This window comes from Citrus sinensis, chromosome 5 (assembly GCF_022201045.2).
Source record: "Citrus sinensis cultivar Valencia sweet orange chromosome 5, DVS_A1.0, whole genome shotgun sequence".
Classification (NCBI taxonomy): Eukaryota; Viridiplantae; Streptophyta; class Magnoliopsida; order Sapindales; family Rutaceae; genus Citrus; species Citrus sinensis.
In genome coordinates this window covers 27,016,977-27,026,752 of record NC_068560.1, presented here as the reverse complement: position 1 = coordinate 27,026,752, position 9,776 = coordinate 27,016,977, and the positions used below count along the sequence as shown (strand labels likewise).

At 34.9% G+C, this 9,776-nt stretch overlaps 1 long non-coding RNA gene across 1 annotated transcript; it reads left to right on the top strand.

The window, feature by feature from the left end:
- Nucleotides 1-636: 636 nt before the first annotated feature.
- Nucleotides 637-3,654, top strand: LOC127902714 (uncharacterized). Its single transcript, XR_008055253.1, has 2 exons — nucleotides 637-688; nucleotides 3,221-3,654. It is a non-coding gene; the product is annotated as an uncharacterized LOC127902714 (long non-coding RNA).
- The last annotated feature ends 6,122 nt before the right edge of the window (nucleotides 3,655-9,776 follow it).

Sequence of the window (9,776 nt, the reverse complement as noted above, 5' to 3'; positions counted from 1 at the left end):
CAGAATTGATGATAAAAAAAGAAAGAGTACATGAGTTACGCATTTGTTATGGTAATTTCGTCAAACATGTGATATGCCAAAATTAACTGCACAAGTTATGCTTCTAACGGGTAAAAGACATAGCCTACAATATTGCCAATAATCTTGGCTGATTGCCAATGATCATGGCTGAACCAATTCCAATATTCCCCCCTAAGTTGGAGCATGGATGTTGTGAATGCCCAACTTGCCACTAAGACGATGGAACTGTTCCTTTCCAAGGGCTTTTGTAAAAATATCAGCAATTTGATGAGCAGATGAAACATGTGTTGTCTTGATCAATCTTGCTTGGATTTTCTCTCGAACAAAGTGACAGTCCAACTCGATATGCTTGGTCCTTTCATGGAACACTGGATTGGCAGCAATATGAAGAGCAGCTTTATTGTCACAATAGAGTTGCATAGGTTGTGGATGTGAAACGCCAAGATCATGTAAAAGCGATTTCAACCAAATTAATTCACAAGTAGCGGAAGCCATAGCCCTATATTCTGCTTCTGCTGTAGATCAAGCTACAGTTGCCTGTTTTTTGCTTTTCCACGAAATAGGATGTTAGAGTTCAATTTATGCACTAGTTTTGCATTGTTTATTTATCTTAATATCGATGTTTTGCACTTAATAATAGTGATTTACTTGTGTTTTACTTTTGTAGGTGCAATTCTATTGATTGGTGATAAAATTGAGCTATAAGATGATGTTTAAGGATGATTGTTCTGTTGGAGAAATTATGAGCGGCAGAAGAACTTTGTTGATAAGGCGTGGGCGCGTGCTGTCAACTGCGGACCTGCAGTTTTTAGTTTAACGTGTTTTGTATTTTTGGTTATTTTTGTAATTACGAATTTAATATTTCAGATATTAGTATTTTATTTTAAATAGAATTCTAAAAGAGAGGAGAGAGAGAGTATTTAAAGGAGGAATCTATTGTGAAAAAGGAGGATTGAGGAGAAAAAGGAGGAAACCCTAGATCTAATTTTTCTCTTCTCTCTATGAAGAACTAAACTTATTTTTCTGGTTGAAGGTTAGTGAAGTTTTGATTCATCACTACTGTGAGATCTTTCTTATGCTTTAATTATTTTATTACTTTTTGGGTATTTGTTTATTCTCTGAATTATTTTCATGATTATGTTTGTTAATTAGGTAATTGGCCACTATTTAATTATCAACTTAATCTATTGTCAATTAAAGGATTCATCGTATGAAGAATTTAATGTTTGTGACAAATAACATAGCAGAGAGTTGTGTTGTGAGAATAAACAATCTAATTTAAATGAATAATCATATGTGTTGATTAGGATTTGGGTCTCTCTGGTTTTTCAGGCTGTCAATTGATTAAATCCTATGATCGTATCTAGGGTTGTCTATTGATTAAGGAAATATCCAACGGTCGTACCTTGGTTATCGACTAGTTAAGGAGAGATTGGCTATTAGAGGGTCTCAATAGCTATAACCGGTCTATTCATAAGTAATAACAATCTATATTTGAATAAATGATCAGTAGTCGAATCAAGCTGAGTTAATTCCTTCAACCAGAGCTTTCTCCAATTTGAATTACAACTTTAATTTGCATTCTTGTTATTTTAATTTGATTTTTATTATTATTAACAATTTCCCCATTTTACGTTTTACGTTTCAAAAGGATTTAAATAATTACCGATCTCTGTGGACACGACCCTGCTCAATCACTATACATAATTTATTTAGAGTAGGAATTTATTTTTGTTGCCTTCGACAACCATCATAGGACTTTCTCCAAGGAAGACACAATAGCCAGTGACAAATCTTCGAGTGGTTAGACAGCCTCCCCAATCTGAATCACAATAAGCTTCAATGTGAAAAGAACTATTAGAAGATAATAAGATGCCTTTACCAGGAGAAGATTTTTAAAAAGCTAAAATTCTATAAGCAGCATCTAAATGAGGTTTACGCGGATTAGAGACAAATTGACTAAGTTTTTGAACTGAATACACCAAATTTGGTCTAGTAATGGTAAGATAAAGGAGGCGTCCCACTAGTCTTCTGAATAAGCTTGGATCTTCTAAGATATCACCATCACCTGGATCTAATTTTAAATTTTGCACCATTGGAAAATCAATTGGTTTAGCACCAAGAAAGCCTGCATCATTCAAGATCTCTAAGGCATATTTTTGTTGAGATAAAAAAATTCCTTTACTAGATCTAGCAATTTCAATTCCCAAAAAATATTTCAAAATTCCAAGGTCTTTCATGTGAAAACGATGATGCAAGAAATCCTTAAGAGCTTTTATGGCAAGTTCATTATTACCAGTAATGACGATATCATCAACATATACAAATACTACAGTAATGGAGGACCCTATTGTAGATGTAAATAATGAATAATCACAATGAGATTGTTTAAATCCAGCAAGACGAAGGACGGAAGAAAATTTTTCAAACCAATTACGAGAAGCTTGTTTAAGACCATATAAGGACTCTTGAAGCCGACAAACTAAGTGCTTCCCTTGTTGACAAAAACCTAGAGGAGGTTTCATGTAGACTTCTTCATGAAGATCTCCATGAAGAAAAGCATTATGAACATCAAGCTGATATAAAGGCCAATGTTTTATAGCTGCAACAGCAAGAACACATTGAAAAGTTGTTAGTTTAGCTACAGGGGAAAATGTTTCATGATAGTCCAAACCTTCTTTTTGAGTAAAGCCTTTTGCTACAAGGCGAGCCTTGTATCACTCAACAAACCCATATGACCGAAACTTAATTTTATACACCCATTTACAGTCAATAGGCACTTTTCCAGGAGGAAGCTGTGTAAGAGTCCAAGTCTTGTTCTTATTAAGAGCTTGAATTTCAGCAGCCATAACTTCTCGCCATTTTGGGTGCCTAATTGCTTGAGCATAAGATGTTGGCTCAATTTCTGTAGAAATAGCAACTGTAAAGGCAAAATGTTTAGAAGATAATGTATTGTAAGATATAAAATTATGAAGAGGATAAGAGATTGTTTTAGACTTAGAAATGATTGGGAAAGGACGATGAGGTAATAAATTAGAGTGAGTGACTAGTGAACAATGATAATCTTGAAGATATGAAGGTGGTTGATGAGTCCTAGTGTTAGAGTGCAATTTATGCACTAGTTTTGCATTATTTACTTCCCTTAATATCAATGTTTTGCACTTAATAATAGTGATTTACTTATGTTTTACTTTTGTAGGTGCAATTCTATTGATTGATGATAAAATTGAGCTATAAGATGATGTTTAAGGATGATTGTTCTCTTGGAGAAATTATGAGCGTCAGAAGAACTTTGTTGATAAGGCGTGGGCGCGTGCTGTCAACTGCGGACCTGCAGTTTTTAGTTTAACGTGTTTTGTATTTTTGGTTATTTTTGTAATTACGAATTTAATATTTCAGATATTAGTATTTTATTTTAAATAGAATTCTAAAAGAGAGGAGAGAGAGAGTATTTAAGGGAGGAATCTATTGTGAAAAGGGGGGATTTTGGGATTGGAGAAGAAGAAAGAAACCCTAGATCTAATTTTTCTCTTCTCTCTATGAAGAACTAAACCTATTTTTCTGGTTGAAGGATAATGAAGCTTTGATTCATCACTACTGTGAGATCTTTCTTATGCTTTAATTGTTTTATTACTTTTTGGGTATTTGTTTATTCTCTGAATTAGTTTCATGATTATGTTTGTTAATTAGGTAATTGGCCACTATTTAATTATCAACTTAATCTATTGTCAATTAAAGGATTCATCGTATGAAGAATTTAATGTTTGTGACAAATAACATAGCAGAGAGTTGTGTTGTGAGAATAAACAATCTAATTTAAATGAATCATCATATGTGTTGATTAGGATTTGGGTCTCTCTAGTTTTTCAGGCTGTCAATTGATTAAATCCTATGATCGTATCTAGGGTTGTCTATTGATTAGGGAAATATCCAACGGTCGTACCTTGGTTATCGACTAGTTAAGGAGAGATTGGCTATTAGAGGGTCTCAATAGCTATAACCGGTCTATTCATAAGTAATAATAATCTATATTTGAATCAATGATCAGTAGTCGAATCAAGCTGAGTTAATTCCTTCAACTAGAGCTTTCTCCAATTTGAATTACAACTTTAATTTGCATTCTTGTTATTTTTAATTTGATTTTTATTATTGTCAACAATTCCCCCATTTTACGTTTTACGTTTCAAAAGGATTTAAATAATTACCGATCTCTGTGGACACGACCCTGCTCAATCACTATACACAATTTATTTAGAGTAGGAATTTATTTTTGTTGGCTTCGACAGCCATCACCTAGTGGAGTGACGAAGTGTATCAATGTCCAAGTCAGATGGTGGTGGCTGATTTTGTTGATCAAGCGTAGATAGTTGCAGATTTTCTTGATCACTTGGTGGTGGTTGAGCATTAGCCTCATTTGATGTTTCATTGATAACTTCATTTATAGGTATGGGCAAAACAATTGAGGGTTGATTTTGCTGAAGTTGTTTCTCCTGAAAAGGGAATATCCTTTCCTGAAAAGTGACATCACGATTAGTGAATACGATATGCTTTTCAAGATCATATATGCGATAACCTCGTTGAGCAAAGGGGTACCCGATAAAGATACCTTTAATTGCTCGAGGAGCAAATTTATGTTTCTTGGGAGATAAATTTTGAGCATAACATAAGCATCCAAAAACAGGCAAATAGTCATAAGATGGCTTAGATTTAAGAAGAACTTCATGAGGAGTCTTACCAGAAAGCAAGGGTGTAGGCAAACGATTTATAAAATATGTTGCCGTTAGAACACATTAACCCCAAAACTTAAGAGGTAAGTAAGCTTGAAAACGAAAAGCACGTGCAACTTCTAAGATGTGACGATGCTTGCGTTCAGCAACACCATTTTGTTGGGGTGTGGCTACACAAGTACGTTGATGCAAAATGCCATGTTCATTAAAAAAATGAGACATAGATATAAATTCAAGTCCATTATCACTACGAATTTTTTTTAATGGAACATTGAAATTGAGTTTTAATCACGGCAAAGAAATTTTTTAAATGAATTTGAGTTTCAGATTTATGTCTCATTAAGTAAAGCCAAGTGCAACGTGAGTAATCATCAACAATAGTTAAGAAATAGTGAGCTCCAGATAAAGAAGGAACTGGATAATCACCCCAAATGTCAACATGAATTAAATCAAAAGGTTCATTACACCGGTTATTTTTATTAGGAAAAGGTAAGCGAGTGTGCTTAGATAAAGGGCACACATGGCAAAATAAATCATGACTAGAAGAAAAGTTATTAATACTCTTAGCTAAATAAGGAAGTCGAGATGCAGATGGATGACCCAAGCGCGAGTGCCATAGATCAAATGCAGGATGCTGTTGTTGAGTGAGCAAAATAGTAGGAAAAATGGTAGGATAATAGTAGTAAAGTCCATTGTGTTCTTTACCCAGACCAATCATCTGTTTCGACACAAGGTCCTGAAAAACACAGAAGTCAGGAAAGAAAATAACAGCACAATTTAAAGACTTAGTAATTTTGCTGACAGATAAAAGATTAAAAGAAAAATCAGGTACACAAAGAACTTTGCTAAGTCTGATTTTTTCTGATAGATTGATATTCCTAATATGAGAGATTTGTGAAAAACTACCATTAGGCAAGCGAACAGGTTTATGAGCAGAGATAAGTGTAACATGTGATAATGAATCTATAGATAAAGTAATATGATCAGATGCACCAGTATCAATAATCCAAGATGAAGATGTAGAATTTGAATAATAAACAGAGTTACCCGTGAGATTTGCTGCTGGTGCAGTAGAGTTAAGATTGAGAATGGATATCAGCTGCTGATATTGCTCTGTTGTGAGGTGAGGAATTTCAACCTTATTTGTAGAAGTAGGAGCTGTAACGTTGTTTGTTGAAGTGACATCGGTTGTGGTGGAAGCTGCATGAGCTTGTTTTGGTGGATAACCGTGAAGTTTGTGGCATTTTGCTTTAACATGCCCAAGCTTACCGCAATGTTTGCACTTTGGTCACTGCTTGCCTTTAGAATCACTATTTTGTGGACGAAATTTATCTTGATTGAATTCACCCTTAGCTACAGCTAGTGCGGCAGATTCAGGAAGGGGATTGGCATTAATATGAAGCTCTCTTTGTTTTTCTTCTTGGATGAATGTGGAGTAAACCTTTCCTAAGGTTGGCAGTGAACCCATAGCAAGAGTTTGACTTCGAAGGGCAGCATAAGAGTCATTTAACCCCATCAAGAATTGATAAACACGTTCTTGTTGTTGATATTCTAGAATTTCTTTGAGAGATCCGCAAGAACAATTTGGAATGGAAGTATAAGATGCAAGTTCATCCCATATGGTCTTTAATTTTGTGTAGTAAACATTTATGGATGACTGTTCTTGGAGAAGAGTGCATATAGCAAGCTTGATTTGAAATATTCTAGCAAGATTTCCTTGAGAAAAACGATTGCAGAGATCATCCCAAACTTCTTTAGCTGTATCAGCATAAATAACACTGTTAGCAATATCAGGAGATATAGAATTCAATAGCCAAGATAATACCATATCATTACAACGCTCCCATTCTGCAGCCTCAGGGTCCTCTGGTTTTAGGATGGTTCCGTTGACAAATCCCATTTTATTTTTGGCTGATAAAGCCATTCGAATTGCTCGACGCCAAGTGGGATAGTTATCACCGGTTAGGAGTTGGGACACTAGTACAGTGCCTGGATTATCAGAGGGATGAAGATAATATGGAGAAGTATGATTTTGAGTGACCAACCCAGTGGATGTACTCGGATAAATTCCGAGGCTGTATTCAATACTCATGATGAAGAGAATAATCAATGCTCTGATACCATGTAAAATAATTTAGAAGAAGAACAATTGATAAAAGAAATGATTTGTGTGTGTATTTCACTATTTGCAGGTACATATTTATAGTACAGAATTGATGATAAAAAAAGAAAGAGTACATGAGTTACGCATTTGTTATGGTAATTTCGTCAAACATGTGATGTGCCAAAATTAATTGCACAAGTTGGCTGATTGCCAATGATCATGGCTGAACCAATTCCAATAGGTTCTCCTTGATGTAGGAAGCATATTAGATAAAATAAATTAGAATTTACTGTGAATTATAATATTTGGGTCAATTTAGTATTTAATATTTTATGAGGATTTATCTTGTTTTATTAAGCTTATTTAAGTCATATTTGCAATTATAGTCTAATTAGAATTTGAGATTATTTCTCTCATCTGAGAATGATTAGGATTAAGTTAGCTACTAATATGTATATAGACTTGTTATTCATAGTTTGTGGTAACACACACAAGTTTCTCATCAATAATATTCAATATTTCTCAATTGAGATATTTTTCTCCTTCGTGAGAGTCCCCTTCTTGAGTTTTCAAGAATTTACACTAGAATGAAATCTAGTATCGCTTCTGCCCTACATCACTCCTAAATATAACAGCCAATATAAAAATCAATATAAAACAAAACGTAATTTTCAACTGATTATTTCAAGAGATTACAGTTAAAGGAGATTATCTCTAAAACTCTCAAAATAGTTAAACTGTTGGGAAATTTTATTTCATATATCGTTGATGAGGAGGCTGACTCGATATTTTCTACAAGTACAGTTGGTCCTTCCAATCACAATCATAAATATTGGGAGTAGGGTGTGGCTTAGATGTGGATTTTGCAAAAGACGGGCAATTAAAACAACATGAGTGGTCAAACCATAATATTGTATTTGCCAAATGACCTGACTCCTCCTCCATCGGATCAGATATAATTGACACATTGGATGTTGCATCTTCTATGAAGAGCGATAAATTACTCAAGTTGTCAACTTGAAACCAATTCACCTTTGAACGATCAAGCTTGAGAACACAACAGTGAGGACTTACCCTTAAAACTTGCAGTTCTCCATCAAACTCAATCAAGAAAGTTGCGAACATGATGTGGTGAACTCAGTGGGTGTGGGTATATTTTCCTTTTTTCCTTAGCAACGTCGAAGGTGCCTATTGCACGTGACCTGAAACAACAGTAGAAGACGCCGTCTAAATATTCTATGTCGTCAATCGAGTTATTTTAAGAATTTCCGGCATCGATAAACCAAATAGTCTTCCATGTTTGATCTTCAAAGTACACAAACTGACACGATATTTTAACATGTACCTCCTCATTATACTTAAACCAAAACGTCGTCCATGTATAAGCTGCTATAAAATTTAATGATGTCAATGCTAATCGTCAAGAAATAAATCAAGTTTCAGTTTATTTTTTTATTTTTAATTTTTTTTGGTACTTCAATTCTACAGTTAGAGCCCTAGGGTCCTTACAATTAATTTTGCTTCTTCAAAGCATGAATTTTCCTCGTGGTTGCGATTTCGATTGGTTTCTAAGAAGTGATGCAAAGAAATTGACAGTATTTGTTTTGCAAACATGCATGTTTCGAAACGAGCCGTATAGAACCTCAACTTCTTCCTCATCTACTAACAGATGGCGGCCTAGTCATCGTTCATTTATATTTGAAGAAGATATAAATGAAATGTTCAAGTGCATCGACTGAGCTGATTTTAGTTTATCATGCTTCCGAGCAGGTCTATATACAATCCTCTCAGAAGTCCAGTTTTAGAGTTGCCGTCACCATAGTATTACAGTAAGGATTTGGCAGATTATTTTGGAATCGGACTTGATGAATATGGCTTGTACGACTATAAGCAGCTGATAAATTATGGAATCGGATTTGATGGTACCACCATTACATATTTTTTTCACAATCTTCAACTATGGGTGAAGGAACCAGATAACAGTGGGGTTCTGAGACCTGATACATGCTTTTGGGGTAGCCAGAATGAAGTCCATGTGTATGCTTGCCGCTGTGGGTTGGTTTTTGAAGCTTTTTAGCGGAAGAAATTATTCGTTCTTGATATAGAAACAAATCGGATTTGGTACGTGCAAAACCCTTTGCCAGACAAATATTTATTTGATGCCATGGTAATTAACCATGTTAAGTTTTACAGGTACGAACCGTTCTTTCTCTCAAGTACCTTGGCAATCCAATTGCAGAAATTTCTGATAGGTTGAATTTCTCGACGTGCTTCGTGAGGTTTTTGTGTCTCCCTAGCTACTAGCTAGACAAACACGACATCGTCATCCATTACAATGTATATGGCTCTAGATTTGACCTAGTAGATTGTGGCAAAAGTTTAAATTAGAACGAATTTTTTATTTAGTTAGATGCAATTCGATCTAATAGGTGAAATCTGTTGGAAAAAATAGCATAACATGCTAATTTGAGAGCACATTTTGAGTGGGTCCCACTTAACGAAAGTGAAAAATATTGTGAGGTTCGGATTCTACTCCGTTGATACTTCAATAGTATAATTTTATTTTCTCAAAATGGTGCTTGGGTGAATGAGAAATTGTCTCTCAAAGTTCACCCTTGAAGTTGAAAATTTGAAAGGAAATGAGTCTTATCCCACATGGGAAAAAGAAGCCTAGGAATAAGTGTTTAAATATAAACACTTAACGATGCATGAGTAAGAATTATAAGGATAGAGGCTCTCTCCGCAGGGGGGTGCGAATCAAAGCCCGATTTGGTTGAACTCGTGTGCGCTCGCGCGTCCTGCGTACACGAATGTCAGCCCAAAATCATCCATGCAAGCTAGGCACGTTTTTAATTTAATTCAAAGAATTGGTTACAATTATTTTTCCCTTCATTCTTCTTCGTCTTTCTCTGATCGAGTTCACT